General features: G+C 43.1%; 1 protein-coding gene across 2 annotated transcripts in view; it reads right to left on the reverse strand.

The window, feature by feature from the left end:
- The window catches only part of FAM13C (family with sequence similarity 13 member C), a 153,036-nt gene that overhangs the window by 120,347 nt on the left and 15,321 nt on the right, over window positions 1-17,368 (reverse strand). The window lies entirely within an intron of this gene.

Below are 17,368 nucleotides of genomic sequence, written 5' to 3' on the forward strand. Positions count from 1 at the left end.
TTGATGGACATTTAGATTCCCCACCCCACCCTTTTCTTTTTTTTTTTTTTTTTTGCTATCATGAATTGTACAATGAAGAGCAGGAGCATGCCTATAGGGGCCCCCAAAAAAACCTTTTTTGTAATTTTAAAGCTTTGCATTTAAATATTTTTTAAACTACATTATCAACTTCATGGTACTCTGCATTATACTTAATATTTGTCAAATCTGAAATTCCATTCTTGGAAACATTTTTCAAACTCATCTGTTTGGATGGCTGACAGCGCCTCCCTCATTTTTTCCTTCACCTATTCTATGTCATCAAATCACTGTCCTTTCATGTCCCTCTTCATTTGAAAAAACAAAAAGAAGTCACACAGTGTGAGGTCAGGTAAGTAAGGTGCGTGGGGCAAGAGAGGCATGCTATTTTTTTACCCAAAACTGGCACACTGAGATAGCTGGGTGAGCAGGTGCATTTTCGTGGTGACAAAATCAGTCTCCCAGCTGACACAAATCAGGGCTTTTTTTTATCACACACTGTTATTCAATCTTTTCAGAACTTCTAAATAGAAAGTATGATTAAGAGTCTAACCTAGTGGAACAAACTCCAAATGCACTACGAGTTGACATTTTGTCCATTTGGGGAAGTTGATGGATGCCCAGAATGAGTTTTATCATCAACTGACATTTCACCTTTTTTGAAACGAGAAAACCACTCGTACACATGAGTTTTTCCCATAGCGCAGTCCTTGTAAGCTGTCCTTGTAACATCACAACCGTTTCTGTGCCATTTTTTCCCTGAGCAGGAAAGAAAATTTCACAGCTGCACACTGCTCTCTTAAATCAGCCATCACAAAAAAATGAGGTTCAAGCAAAACTGTTTTTTCAAAAAAATTCACTGTTACCAGAGAGAACCTTCCCAGGTGATGCCATTGGGTGCACTAACTCAGAGGGCATTGATTTATGCTGGCTTCATGGGAAAAATGTGTACTACAAAAGCTCCACTCAGCTCAGTGCAATTCCAGTTTTAGGGGGGTACCCCCTCGTACATATATTTATGCCATGGTTCTTATTTCTCTAGGATATACACCAGGTGTGGTAGTTATGTAATCTGTTGTCAATTTGAGATTTAAGAGTGAAGGGGAGTTTAGCCTGTCAATCACGTCACAGCTTGATGACATTTGGAGGTGTTAAGGAGATAAATAGCTCACTGGAGGAGGGACACAGGCTCACTCCCTCCCTGTAAGACATTACTGACAACAAGCCCGATGGAGCTGCGCTAATGCAGCAGAGCCCTGGAGCTGAAGAAGCCATGGGGAGACCCACGCCAGTGCGGAGATGCCTCTACTGCCACTGGATCTGCAAGACTTTCCACTGGCCTGTGATCTTCCTGCATTCAGCATCATTGCATGTGTTTCATGAGTCTGAAGGACTTTATAGATTGGTTAACATCTGGGCTAACATTGGACTTAAGGACTTTATCTGGATGAGCTGGATGTTTTCTTAATATATAATTATTCTGACACAAAATTCTCTCTTACACACATCTGAGTGTCTCTGGATTTGTTTCTCTAGTCCACCCAGACTGACGCACCAGGTACTGGGATTGCTGGATCGTATGGTATTTCTATTTCCAACTTTCCACACTGGATGCATCACTTTACAGGCCCACCGGCAATGCATGATGGTTCCAGGCTCTCCACACCCTCAAGTGTGACTTCCTGTTTCTGTGAACTTTGCTATTCATGCTGGGGTGAGGTGATATCGCATTGTCCCGATTTGTATTTCTCTAATGGCTGTTTGAATGTGAGCATTTCTTCAGATATTTGATGGCCACCTGCATGGCTTCTCTTGTGAAACGTCTGTTCATGTCCTCTGCTGATATTTTAATTGGATTGTTTGTTTTTCTGTTGTTACACTTTTCCTCAAAAATGTTAGGAATTAGTCCGTTGAGTGATATGTTGTTGCCAAAACTTATTTCCCAGTCTGTGTGTTAATTTTATTCTTTTGGTAAAAATATTTTATGCTCATAAATGCCTAATTTTTAGAAGATTCCAGTCATTTCGTTTGCCCCCCGTGGTTCCTGTATTCAAATATAGTTTAATAGCTTATTTTCAAACATATAAAGAATCCTAATTTTTTCCACTGATGATTTTTATCATTTTTTATTTTATATTTAATCCGTGTTGTGCTAGTTTTTGTATTTGATATGAATTACAGGTCCTGGATATCCAGTTTTGCCTGCACCATTTATATGGGACTACATCTTCCCCATTTAGTGACTTGTGGCCCTTTGACAGAGATCATCTGGCCATAGGTGGATAGGTTTGCTTCTGAGTTCTCAATTCTGTTCCATGTGGCCGTCACTGCACAGTAGCAGACTGTCTGAACACCATAGCTGTAGGTTTCAAGATGGGGAAGGCCGAGGCTGCCTCTGCTTTCCCATAGTAGGTAAGTAGAAAATAGGAAAACCAGCTGAATAAAACCAGCAGCTGATTATTCTGTTACTTTACTATAGGAGCATGCACTCAAATAGATCTTTCCCAATTCGCTACTTCTGAAGCACTCTACCCTGTATTAAGTGAAAACTATAACCCTCCCATTGCTTCTTTACAAGGGCTATAAAATGCATATACAATTTACTCCCCTATATGGTGGTGTAGAGGTTATAATGTGGGCTGCTAACTGCAAGGTCAGCAATTCAAAACCACCAGTTCCTTGGGAGAAAAACACGTTTTCCACTCCCATAGAGAGTGCTAGTCTCAGAAACACAGGGACAGTTCTACCCTGACCTAAAGGATCATTATGAGTTGGCATGAACTCAATGGCAGTGAATTTGGCTTTGCTTTTTATATACTGCAAGTGAAATGAATTCGAATCTAGGGAGGGCTTTTCAGATAAGGTCTTATACCCATTTGACGTCTATAGTAACCAATTTAGTTTGAGTATAGAAACCCTGTTAGTGTAGTGAGTTACATGTTGGGCTACTAACCACAAGGTTGGTTTTTCAAAACCACCAGTCACTCCAGGGGGAAAAGAGGAGGCTTTCTAGTTGTGTAAAGAGCTGCAAGCTCGGAAGCCCACATTGGCAATTCTATCCTGTCCTATAGGGTTGCTATGAATTGGAATCAACTCAAGGGCATTGAATGTGTTCGTTTGCTTGTTTGTTTGGTGGGGAGTTATTGAGGGGCCCAGGAGGCTTAGTGGCACAGCAGTTAAGTGCTCAGCTGCTAACTCAGTTGGTGTTAAAACCCCAATACAAGGGGAAAGATGTGGCAGTCTATTTCCCAGTCTTCTTAGTGCCCTGGATCTTCCTGAAGTGGAATCCCACCCAGCTCATCCTATCCAATTGTTGCCATTTCTTCCTCTGGGGTAGCCAGGAGCTGACAGTCTAATTTCAGTAGCTTCCTTATCTGAATTCCCTAGGTCTGCCATAAGGAATGCCTAAAACTTTTTACTTAAAACAGCATTTTTCTATCAGAGTTATGGAGACTGGGAGTCCTAATCAACGTGTCAGCAGAGACACAGATCCTCCAAAGATTCCGGGGGAGAAACTTTTATTTATTTCTTGCAACTCCATGTGGCTCCTGATATTCCTTGGCTTATGGTTGTAAAACACCAGTCTCTCCATCCATCTTTATAACATCTAGGTCTTTGTGTTTCCCTTGTCTCTTCCCAGGTCACTGGTGGATTCACTAGAATCTAGGATGAAGCTGCCTTCAGTCTTACCTTAATGGTATCCACTAAGACTTCATTTCCAAACAAGATCTTATTTTGAGATTCCAAGTGCATATGAATTTATTTGGTGGGGGAGCTATTAAACTCCCTACACCCCTTAGTTTACAAAAGGAGTAAACGAGACCCCAGGGTGGATACACTCAGTCCAGCAACACTGATGAGACACCACGTTACTGAACAAGATTTGGCAAAACATAGTGTTATTTTCCCCCCAGAAAGGGGTTATTAGTGAAGCGAACAGTTGGGGAAGTGAAAGGAATGGTGAACTCGGTGTGAGTGGGCAGAGCATCGTTGAAGTCAGGTGTGACCCCAAGATCGCTACAGCTACGAAAGGTGACTAATGAAAGGCGTTCGTTGTAAAATAAGAAGATGGGGAGTCCTTCGTGCTTCATGACTTTAAATGCACACTCTTTTGGCATCCTTGCTGTGGAAACCTTCTTCTGAAGCACAGACCGTGAGAAAGCTCCAAGACAATCGAGACAAATCAAGGCTGTTTCGTCTCGCAAAGACTTTCTGTCTCGGAGACCCTATCTAGAGTCACAGAGAGCTGGAAGCAGCCCGGTGGCAGTGGGTTTGGTGTTTGTGGTTTAAGACAAATCATAGTTAGCAATTATCCCACAAGTAATTAAAAAGAAGCCCAAATTCATCACCTTCAAAAGTATCTTATTCAACCAAAAGTGTGTCCAAAGGCATGGCATTAAAATCAAGTGCTGTAATAAATTCTAGGTTTATAGTGTTTGAAAATTTTACCCAGAAAATTCAAATGCCTAGAAAATGAAATAATCCTCCAGAACTGTTTTCCAGTTTCAGAATTTTCTGATTTAAAAAGGAGTCTGTGAAGAGTTTCATTCATTTCTGAAATAGAATTTCATCTCCCAGCTCCAGCCAGAGATTAGAATTCTGCTTTTTCCGGTGCACACTCCACACTGCCTCTCAGCCTGAGCCCAGGCCACTGTCCGCATACAGCCGGTGTCTCTTGTTGAGTTCTCTTAGTTCACGGTCCGCCCGGGCCTCTTGCTGGCTCCTAAACCCTGTGGGCGCCACGGCTGTGTCAGACACAGTGCAGCTTTGTTTTCCAACCACACGTTGCCTGGGAGCCTCTCTAATACCCAGACCCTTACTCCTTCCAGAAGGTTCATCACATTAACAACCAGTCACTGTACTTGCCCTCGTGACGTGATCGATGAAGATATGGATGGTACAAAATATGGGAAAGAAATCATATGGTGCCAAGCTATCAGGAAGAATAGTATCTGGGGTCTTAAAGGCTTGGATGAAAACCAGCAGCCCTCTAAATGAGGTGTCAGCTAAGTCTGCACAGAAAGTACACACCAGTCTGTGTGATCCATGGATTCTAAGTAATAAAATCTGATATCAGAGAAAGGCATTGTACGCGAGCTTAAATGCTGAGCGGCTGGTTTGCAAAAAGCTGTGATGACAGCGAAAGCCCCAAATCCGTTGACAGAGTCCCCTCATGGACAGTCTCCATTGAATGTCCTCAGACCACTGACCAGGAATGTGCACAGTCTTATCCACAGACAGAGTGCAGGAAAGTGGATTACTGCAGATGCCAAACTGAGGTTCACTGCCACTGAGCGAGTCCTGACTCACAGTGACCCTGCAGGCTAGAGTTAAGCTGTCGTTTGGGTTTCTGAGACTGGGAATCTTTGTGAGGGTGGGTGGCCTTGTTCTTCTCCTGAGAAGCAGCAGGTGGGTTTGAGCTGCCGACTGCGTGCTTGGCGGTCCAGTGTGTGGGCCACTGGGACACCAGGGTTCCTACTGCAGTTACAGTGAGGTTAAAAGTGAATATCTTACCATTTCTTTTCCCTTTTGCCTAGTTTCATTTGTTCTACATCTTAGTATCATCTGATTTGGGGGGATTGAGGTTTTTCTGTGTTTAGTTGGTTTTTGTTTTTAATTTGTTTTGCGTATGATTTTCTTTATAAGAAATCCAGGATAGATTAATCTATAGAGATAATAACTAGACTAATAGTCTCATGGGTTATGGCAGGAGAGGTTGGCGAGAAATGGAGAGCTGAAAAAACGGGTGCGAGAATTAAGAGCATGTTCTAAAACTGATTATGGTGATGATTTTACAGCTCCTTTTAATATATCGAAACTGCGGAATTGTTTGGAATGCGAATTATTTGTCACTAAAACTGTTGTTTTTTTTTTAGTCACTGAATTCCCATCCTGTGCTTCTGCATAAGGTAAGAGGTGGAATATTTAAGGATTTATCAGTTTTATTTTTTCTGTATTTCTATTCTAATACATCAGGTCGAAAGAGGCACAGCTGTCAAAGTCTTCATCCCATCTTTTTAAAAAGGAAAGAAAGAAACCGCAAATCACTAGCAGTTGCCTGCTTCATATTTAGAGCTAAACTAACTCAGACTTTTGTCCATCTTCTTGTCTTTCAGACAAGAAGGAACACGCGGGTCCTCAGAGGACCAGGCTCTCCGTGTTTCTGAATCAAATGTCAGCTTTGATACAGCTGAGAACACAGAAAGCAGCAGTGAGAGAAACTGACAGAAGGAAGAAGTGGGAGGAATCATGCCTTTCTGTGGCTGGCCCTGTAGGGCAAGCATTGGACTGCTAACTGCAAGGCCAGCGGTTCCAACCCACCAGCCTCTCCAAGGGACAAACATGAGGCCAACTGGTCCTGAACACTTTTCCAGCTTCGGAAACCCGGCCCAGGGTGGATACGAGTTGGAACAGGCTTGCTGGCAGTGGCTTAGGCTTTGGAAGATCTACTAAGTACTCTGGTTAAGCACTGAACTGATAATCACAAAGGTAAGTAGTGAGATCAGTGGTTTAACCCACCAGGTGCTCCACAGGTAAAAGATGTGACTAGTTGCTTCTATAAAGATTTACACCCCTTATGGATGACAGTGGAAACCCAAAGTCCATTTACAGAGTCTACACATGGATTAAGCCTCTGGCGAATCCCCTCTGACCATAGTTGAGGGATGTGAAGAGCCTTCTTATCAGACAGAGATCATTGTAAAGTAATCAAGGCAGATGTAGTTAGGTTAAAATGCAATATCTTATCATTTGATATCCCTTTTGACTCATTTTAAAGTTATTTCAGTTTGGGGTTTTTTTTAAGGGAAGGGGGAATACACATGGATTAAGTCGCTGGTAAATCCTTTGTGAGCATGAACCAGGGGTGTAAACAGCCTGGTTACTGTGCAGAAGGCTTGGAAAGTGGATGATTGCAGATGCACTTGGGTAAAAATTTAGCACCTTTGGGTGGGTCAACAACAGTCTGTAGCTCAGCCGCTTACCGAGGCAGGCCCTGATGGAATACAGACCTCAAGCACTGCAGAATCCACCAGCCACGAGCTCAAGCAATGTATACACCAGCAGTGTGGCGAAGCAGGTCTCAAAGGAGCCCCAAGCTCTAATTACAGGATCCATGGGTTGACTTGGCCCACAAGTAGTGTAGCACGCAGTTAAGGCAGAGAACTAGCTAAAGCAGCAGTACAAGAGAGGGAAGGGGGTGGGGGCGGCTTTGCAGAGCCATTTATCTTGTTGCCCTCCAATGAGCTTAGACCTGATGAAACTCCACCCACTTGTTCCTATTGGCCTACCTGGCATGATAAACCTAACGATCACAGAAGGTCAGACATGTGAGAAGTTGGGCACCCCTGAGCTAGTAACATCCTGAAGGTATCATGGGAAACCTCTAAAATTTGTAGCCAGCAGTTCAGAAGGGAACATGTCTTGAGGATTCTGAAGCTTGCTGCTGGGGTCTGAGGTCTTAAACAAACTTGGCCGTCTGGAGAATTATTGCCTTTAACTTGTGAATGATGCCCTAACCCCAGTGCTTCAGATCAGAGGAAGAAGTCCTGCATGGGCAGCTGGTGTTGGAACAAAAGTAGACCAACATGAAAATGTAAGGGATTTTATTTGATTATTTTCCTCACAATAAGCAGTGAGACTTATCCCAGGACTGCAAAAGTGGTTTGGGAGAATTACATAATTTCATGTCAACTTGAAGATATAAGAGCTTATATCTGTCCATCAGATCACAGCCAGTAGTACCTCATTGTAAGCCTGACCTTCTCATAAGGAGGAGCCTGGGAACCTCCATCTCTCTGTCTTCGCTTCCTGTTGAAGAGCCATGCTGGGAGCTGCCAGAGCCCTGGAGACACATCCACTGCCATTGGATCCACAAGACTTTGTACCTACCAGCTAGTGATGTTCCTGAACTATTGCATGGAGCTGCATGAGTCTGAAAAGGGACTAATGGACTAGCGTCAGACTTAGGGACTTGAGCAGGACTGGGCTTGGATGTTTGCTTAATATATAATTACTTCTTGATATAAAGTATTCTCTTACACGTAAAAGAAAAATTTAGCACCTACTCATTTGATGTCCCTTCTTATCCATTTTAAATTTGCTTGACTGAGGTTTTTACTCTGTTTTTCTTTGTTATTCTTGTTAGTTTTTATTGTTGTTGCTTAATGTTTTCCTGTACAGTATATGGAATCCAAGGATCTATAGAGACAGTAACTGGATTCCTTGGGGGTATGGCAGGAGAGGTTGGGGGGAAATGAGTTGGTAATAAAGATGAGTACAAGAATGAAGAAAATGTTCTAAAACTGATTGTAATGACGATTGCACAACTCTTCTTGATGTGATTGAACTACTGAATTGTATGATATGTGAATTATGTGCCCATAAAACTATTTTTTAATTAAAGCCTTAGAAACCTTATGTTGTTTATCGTGGAGTGAAGTCTAACGCATCGTGAGCATATAAAGTAATGAGGTCCTGTATGGTTTTGTAGACTGTCCTACTAATGGGAGCATATGATCAGGTTTTTTCTCTTAAGGAGAAGCTGGTGGGTTTGAATGACAGACCCTTTGGTCTGGAGCTAAGTGCTTAAACACCGTGCCACCTTGGAGATTGGGAAATCCTATTGGGCAATTCTAGTCCATCCTGTAGAATTACTAGGAATTGGAACTGACTTGATGACAACGGGCTTGGTTTGGGTTTAGGTCATAGCGTCAGTACTGTCAGTATTTTCTGGATGAAAGGACACGAAAAACCAGCATCAAATTGACTTAGAGAGCTTAGGGAGCCTGATATAACCCATGGTTAATCCAATCACTCCATAAATGAGAGAAAACTGAGCAAAGAAAAAGAAAACCAAAGGAGAAACTGTGATGTGTGTGAAAAATACTGGATATCGTATTTTGAAATGCAATGAACCACGTAAATAATGCATATACGCATAATCAGCATAGAGCACACAGGAATCTACCATGAGGTGATTGTAAATTCTAGCCTCTATGCCTGTGGTTATAATGCAATTTTAGAGGGAATTCTCTACTATGCTAATGGACAGGATTAAGGTGGGATGTATTCTGAGTCTCCACCTTAGTCTAAGGTGTAACTCAAGTCATCTCCTTTTATTTCTTTAGGGCAGCAGTTCTCAACCTGTGCATCACGAGCCTTTCGGGGGTCGAATGACCCTTTCACAGGGGTCGCCTCAGACCATCAGAAAACACATTAATATTTCACAATATATAATTACATATTGTTTTGTGATTAATCACTATGCTTTAATTATGTTTAATTATGTTCAATTTGTAACAATGAAAATACATCCTGCATATCAGATATTTACATTATGATTCATAACAGTAGTAAAATGACAGTTATGAAGTAGCAACAAAAATAATTTTATGGTTGGGGGTCACCACAACATGAGGAACTGTCTTAAAGGGTCGTGACATTTGGAAGGTTGAGAACCACTACTTTAGGGGCATGGTTTGCTGGAAGGCAAGAACCACACCTTAACACCATTCTTCTGTGCATAAGAGCCATCTCAGAAGAGAGAGAGAGGGGGGTCCCAGGCTTACCCAACAACAGCCACCCGGGGAGCACAGTCCAGATCTCTGAAGTGGTTGAGTCTGAGACCAGAGGCATGTAGACCATGAGACAGCAACGGAGCCAGGCTGAGAACAGAAGCTCAGGCAAGGAAATCATGAGCCAGAACAGGAGTAGCGCAAAGACCAGGACACTGTGAGTCAGAGCAGCAGGCTGGCTTCCAGGCCCACTGAGGCGGAGGCCAAGAAACGGGGTGGTTGAGAGGCTCAGAAGAGGTGTTGCTGTGGGCCAATGTCCGGATCCCTATTGACAGCTCCTGGTGACCTCCCTCTATGCCCCCTTCTCTGTGAGTGTTGTCTGTGAGTTCTACGTGGCCATCGTAACGGATGATAATTATCAAACCCAACAAAAAAGGTGAATGTCTGTGGAGGAACCACTAGTGTCAGAAGAGGGGAAAGAAGGATGGAGGGTGGAGGCATGTCTGACCTCTGTCTAATCGCAACTGAGTGAATTGGTTTCTCCTTCCCCCCTGGGTCGTGAGAGGCCAGACACAGTCACTGAGCCATTTCACAGCTATAGACTGCTAGAAGAGCAAACAAAGAAGTCTTAGAAGAAAGACAACCAGAATGCTCTTTAGAAGGCATTCAGGAGGGTAAGATTTCAGCTTTCTTACTTTGACTAAGTCACCGGGAGAAAGCCACTGGTTGGTAAAATAGAGGGTCAGTGGAATGAGGGACATCTCCAATGACACATGGTGGACACAATGGAGTCAAACGCAGAGACGGCGCACAGCTGTGGACCCGTAATTCTGCGATCTATACATGAGGTCTCTAAGAGTAGTAGCTAGCACAACAAGAGTCAACAACAAGCCATGACCATATCCCCGTCATTTAGGGTTAGTGACAGCTGAAAATCTTAACTCAGCATCTCACCCATTGGCCTGGAGTCATTTCCATCTTACAGTGACCCTGTCAGGAGAACTGGCTCCGTGGGTCCGTGAGGCTATAAATCTTAACGGAAGCAGGAAGTTTCATCTTTATCCCCAAGAGTGGCCAGTGGGTTTGAACTGCTGACCTTGTGTTTAGCAGCACTATACTACCAGAACTCCTTAGTTACCAGTGAGAAACCTGAAAATCTTAACAGAGGGATGACTTTTCTCATTGGAAATTTCCCTGGCACAAGGCAGTATTTCTGAGCGAAGCTATCAGAATAGGGCAGCTCTGCGAGGTAAGGGACAAAGGAAACACTGAACGTGTTTCTTCCTCGAAAAATCCCCCTAATTGTGGCTACAGCTTGTAAGGCAAGAATTAAAGTTACAAGGAGCTCAGTGATGAAAGATTGATCACAAAACCAAGTGGCACTGAGGTGAGTAGAAACAGAAGGTTGCATCGTGACTCAAAGACCATTTTTGCCTGGTAACTGACTGCATGATAAAATAATGCTTCAGTGAGGACCGCATGTTGCGCAACCCTCGCATCGGCACAGGGCGGCAGTTTTCAGGGCTGAAATCCTCTGGCTCGCTGCTCATCTCCTGGCTGATGAATGCTGGAAACATGACCCTGTTTTTGGCACACGTTGTGTTGTTTTTGGTAATTCACTTTAACACAGAGAGGCTGGCTCATGAAAGTCAACCTCCAGACCCACTTACTGATGTCCCTGCTGATGAGACAGGTAACGGGTGGAGTTGTGAGGGCAAAAGCTCCCACACGTTTGAGCATTTTTATAAGAGTCCTCAAGGCTTTATTATTCCAAGATAGTGGGCAGATTTTCCTAGGATATTCTATGCTGTTTGAACACTGATAAATATTACATGAGTCAAATGAATATTATAATAAGCCTTCTAGAACTAGAGAAAGGAGCCCTGGAGACACAGTGCTTACATATGGGGCTGCTAAGCCCAAGGTCAGCGCTTCAAAACCACCAGCCTTCACCAAGGGAGCAAGATGAGGCTTTCTATTCTTAAGAAGAGTTACAGTCTCAGAAACCCACAAGGGCAGTTCTAATTTGGCCTTGTGAGTCGGAAGTGACTGGATGGCAGTGAGCTTGGATTTTGGAGACCTTGAGAGGCTGCTGATATTCCTTCCTGTGCCTTCTGAAACTTCCCTAGAGGGATCTGACTGAAAAATAAACCAACACCTTAAAATTTTGGCTATTTTCATGCCAAATGGGTGCAACCGGTTACTTCTATCTTGGAAGGAGGTGAGTTTGGTTAAATAGGGCACGCATATCTCATAAGGTCACCAGATTTGTTAAGTAGAAATACAGGATGTCCAGTTCAATTTAAATTTCAGATGGAGAATAAATATTTCATTCTGTGTAAGTATGTGATACTTACACATATTTATACTAATTTTTTCCTCTCTGTTTAGATGAAATGCAAAGGGCTTCCAGTTTGTTATCTGGCGACTACATTATCTAGTGACTACTTGGGGCTGCGAAGTTCCATCTGAGTCCCAGAAGGGTATTTAAACTATGTTTGATAAAGTTTAGATTGAAGATTCTTAGTTACCCAAAATGCCAGTGCAGTGTGTGTCTGCTCTTCAGACTTCCCAAACAGCTTTGCTTCCAAGCTCCACAACAGGCTGGCGAAGTCCTGGCTAAGCTGTGTTCTTTGCCTAAAGAACACCGTGCTCTTGGATTAATATCACCAAGTACATGAGGATATAAATTTGCATATCTGTGTGGATGCAGAAATTCAGCAACCACAGCTGACAATGCCCAAATTGTCAAATCTATGTTCTACAGCAAGATTCCTTTTTTTAATCAAACTTCAAAAACAACAACAACAAAAATACCCTCCTAATCATAGGGCCACAGGCTGGGTTGGCAGAAAACAGGTACCACAATCTTCTTCTGGCAAGAATGTGAGCACAGTTATTCCTCCATCACAGCAGCACAGAGATCCGGAGCTTCATTTAGCAACAGAGAGAAATCAATGCCTAGACCTGCTCTTTTGTTCCTTTAAAAACAAAGCAGGTGTTTGGCTTAAGGGATCCTCATACAAAACTCCAATTCCTGTTCAAACAGTAACCGGGTGGCATATAGATTCTTTGATTATACTTAATTAACCAAATGAATGTTCTTTTGCTTATTCGAGTTCTTTGCATTAATAACAGGAATACTTCATTAGTTTTTGAAGGTCTACATGAGAAAAAAGACTAACTTTATTCTGCTTCAGGTTATCTGCTATTTTGAGTCAAGAGATGTGGAAGTCTTTAGTGCCTTTCAGCAGTATTGTTCTCCTGCCTTAGGGCACACATTGTAAGGTTATATTTCCTGATCCCTGGTGTCCTGGGAGAGTCATTGCAAATAGCTAATGCGCTGGGCTATTCACCAGAAGGTTAGAAGTCCAGTCCACCCAGGTGTCTTGGAAGAAAGGCCTGGCTGTCTACTTCCAGGAAACGGTATGGAGCCTCTGCACCTCATGTTCTCCTTTATAACTCAGAAGTGATTCGGTTTAGACACACCTTGCAAGACTTGCCTAACAAGTCTTAGAACTTGTGATCATTATAGAATTTCATGTCAACTAGAAGAGATATACAAAAGTGTAGGAGTGGTATTCAATTTGTCATTGGCTGGGACCTCCCAGCCCGATGGTGTATCTTTGTGGGCATGGCCTTCCCAGAAGGAGGACTTGGGGACCTCCCTTTACCTTCCTGCTGGTGAACCCTGATTGCTGCGATGTTACCACCACATGACTTTGCACCCACTGGCCTAGGAACTTGCATCCTGCACCATTGCATGTGGCTACATGAGTCCAAAAAGGGACTTATGGACTAGTATGAGACCTACGGACTTGATTTGGACTGGGCTGGGATGTTTCCTTGATATATATATATATATATCACTACTTCTCGATATAAAGTTCTTCCTTACACATATACGCATGCCACTGGATTTGTTTCTCTAGTCAACCTGGCCTACCACAGAACCCAATGGAAGAATATCAGGTGCCAGTGGACACAGCAGTATTCCATGAATGTTCCTCTTTTGTCTATATGTCGGTAGGTCTTGACTGTGAACTGAATTTATATGGTTATATATTAAAACTGTCTTTGGGACTAAGTGAGAGAAATCATAAATCCATTAAATAAGAACTTTTTCTAGGCAAAAGATGCACAGAGGAAAGGCAGAAAAGAGAATGTTAACACTCATCCTGTTGGGAAGTTATCACAATCTGTTGAATATTCAAGGGACATGTAAATAGTGGTTTCGATCCTTGCTACCCTGCATTGCCACACTCAAACAAACCCAAACCACTAATTGTTAATGTTTTAAAGAATTCTTCTGTATCTTCTAGCTTAGGTAAAATATCAATTAAATGGTGTGGCCCTAAGCATGACAATGGCCAGTGTTCAAACATTCCATTGCTTGTGAACTTAAAAGACTCAAACCTGCTACGCTGTTCTGAATATAAACTCCATCCGAGTGTCATTTAAACTAAAATAATTTTCTAAGATTTAAATCCCAAGCATATCATTTCACTTAGTTTTAAGAAATATGCACTGCTGTATTTAGGCTGAGCCTACTGCTATATTTCAAACGCACTGGAATTACTTCACAGATATCCCAGGTTCCTTTCTAGCGGCATGCTTCTCCATCAGTTAAGAACACGTTGGTTTTGAAATCAGAATCAGATTCTCCATGAGACACAAATGAACCCAAACATCTACTGGTTGGCCTCACTTTGAGGAGCCCTGCGTTTCCTCAGGTCCCGACCTTCTAAAAATGTCATTGGACTCGTGGAAGAGCAAGCTAGAACTCAAATACAAACTCAGAGGACCAGCTTTCTTGCCAAGGTTTGACACTCCTTTCAAAAGTATCCACACCGGAACAGAACTGGAAGCAAGCTCTCTCTGTACCCGAGTGGCGAGGTCATGTGTCTGAGAAAGCAGGCACAAGGAGCGGTGCCAACACCATGTTCTAACAAAGCCCAATTGTTACGATCACGGTGCATTCAGACGCATTACATGCTGCAAGATGCAAATCCCCAAAGGCAGATTCAAAGCGGAAAGACCTTCCTCGCACAGAAAAGCAAACAAAATTCTCTGAGAGGTGCATTTCAGCTTTCTGAGGGCATTTGATCTCAAAATCAATCAGCTATCCGACTGTCTTACTTTTATTCATTGGGAGTGGCTCATCCGTTGAGTATTACATTAACAGAAATGTACATAATGTAGAGCTATAATTGGAAACAGACGCCTAGTTCCTTTTAGAGAGAAGAACAAAATGACTCGGAATTAACTAGAGTCTTTCTTTTAATTCAGAGTCCAAAGCGGAAAGCTGAAGAAATACAGCCTTCTACAATACAACCCTAGTAAATAAGCTATCATCATGACTGGAGGTGCTTTGAGGTTTTCATTTCCGTGGAAATTTCACAATCAGACCTGGGTCTCTGTCCAGCCTGTTAGCAGCACATCCACTGGAGCCCCATGGAAGAACTCTGACACTGATGTTCACCCGACCAGCCTGATGGGCTCCCCATGGAAGCGGATTGGCAGTAGGAGGGCAGTGCACAGCACCCTGCAGAAAACCGCTCTGTACCACCTCCTACTTTTTGTTGTCTGCTAACATAGCCACCAGGGAGGAAGACAGAAGCAGGCTGCATAACAGGTGCCAGCTGGCAAGCTGCAGAACGGAGCAGACAGATCTCCCATTGCAAATGAACCCCTTCAGGGTCAGCAGGAAGTAGGATGCAGAGACGTAGCTCTGTTAGTCGAGTCCAGTCTCCCAAAATCAAGTTGTCAGGGATTGATAGGCTAATTTACAGGGTGATTAGTACAGGGACTCTTTTACTTTTTCTAAAGTGCGGCAACATATTACTCATGCTTGGAATCGGTTGTCCGGCCTAGGAAGATTGTTTGTTATCGTACTACATAAGGCATTATGTAGTGAGGCATTTCACACAATGGCAAACACTTATGGGATTCTACTTTGATGAGCACACACTTATACCACTTTGTTTGAGCTTCAAATTCATCCCAACAATGAACTCTAATATAAATGTCTCTAAAATGTGGTTTGGGGTTTTGCCCTTGTGTGTAGGGGGTGAGACCAGCCACTAAACTGATTCTTATTCAAGTTCTTCTTGCTTTATAAAGCCTGATCCTGGTTGAAATAAATATTCCCCTTATTCCAAATAGCTCAACCTCTTCAAAGTCATTCTTGCATTGGCTTCGTGACCCCTGGTCTTCTGTCAGGTCGGTTGTTCTTGTTATTAGGGACCCCCCAGTAGTTTTGACTCAAAGAAACCCTATGTACAGCAAAGCAAAACACTGTCCAGTCCTCATGTATGGACAACAGAATAGAAATGACACACAATGTTAACACTGGAGTAAAAGAGACTACTGTGTAATTTCTATGAGATCAGACTATAAGATGACCACGGAAGAGTGTACTTGGAGGAGAGATGGCTGACCGAAATGTACAGGTGAGCCCTGCCAGACAGTCAAGGTCAGGCCCTCCCTGGAACAGCTCCAACTCTGCGAGAGTCCTTCCGGATGCTGTCACCCCACGCAGGGTGCTCCTGACCACACATGGACTGGGGTACATTCAGTAACAGGCGAGATCTCAAGCTCATCGTAACTCAAATGGTGTTCACCCTCACCTCTGTCAGCTGTGCGCTTGGTACTCAGCTTCAGATAATCATAACACATCTTCATAAATGCCAGGGCATTTTCCCCTCACTGCAAAGCTAACTGGCTAAATAAGGAGATCACGATGCCCAGCACCCAAAGCCAAACTGACACACTGCTGTTGAGTCCCGTCTGACAGAGTGACTGTACAGGACAGAGGTTAGGACCGCCCCAGTGGGTTTCTGAGGATGTTAAACGCTTTAAGGGAGTAGAAACTCAAGCCTTTCTTCCACAGAGCTGCTGGTGGGTCCAAACTGCTGACCCTGTGGTTGGGACCCCAACACATAACCACTATGCCACGAGGGCTCCTGGGCCAAGGAAGGAAGGGGGTGAGGGCGGGAGTCAACGCGCAAAGCCCACAATAAAATCAAAAGGTCAGATAAATTGCCCAGTCCATGTTGTTCTCAAGGAAGCTTACCTGGTGTTCATTTGCTAAGCAGGGCTGGCCTTAAATTTACTATAGGATTAATCTGTTATTCTTAGAGGTTCATGTTACTCTTCAGGTTAACATTTAAAGGTTAACCCAAAAGCAAATCTAATATTCGTGGAGCAACTGTGACGCTAGAGAACCATGGCAGGTGCATTACAGGTGTAATCTGTGCTGGCAGGTGCATTACAGGTGTAATCTGTGCTGGGAACATTAACCTCCTAGTAGGATTAAAGTAGATTATACTCAGAAGGCCTTTCAAAAACATGAATTATCTGAAGGATTGTTTTATTTTTAAGATGAAAAAATTCACTTTCTTTGCTCTATCCCCATAGAAGTAGCAAAAAGAAAGTATATACATGCAAATGTATGATCAGAGTTTAATTGAAAAGCTGTTTCATTGACTCATGTAACTTTAAATCCTTATTGACCTCAGAGAAGCAGCTCGTGCAGTCCATACAAGCACAGCAAACGAAAGGGTTTAAAAAGTTTGTAGAAAAAATAAATGAAAAGGTAACGGAATGTTTCCACTAAATTGTTGAGGCCTCCTTACACACCCTTCAGTGTTTACTCAAGGCTGCTAACCTGCAACCCGGAGAGCACAGCTGCAGGTAAGTCAGAGAGCAGAACCCCAATTTGGGGACAAGACTATCACCTTGGGTGAGTGGGTAGAGTTAGAGAGGCAACGAGGGTTCCTCCTTCACCCTCACCCACTAGGAACACAGCTTCTCCTCTAAGTCAATGTCAAATC

Source organism: Echinops telfairi, unplaced genomic scaffold (genome assembly GCF_000313985.2).
Source record: "Echinops telfairi isolate 266 unplaced genomic scaffold, ASM31398v2 ScPeMD7_70;HRSCAF=299, whole genome shotgun sequence".
Lineage (NCBI taxonomy): Eukaryota > Metazoa > Chordata > Mammalia > Afrosoricida > Tenrecidae > Echinops > Echinops telfairi.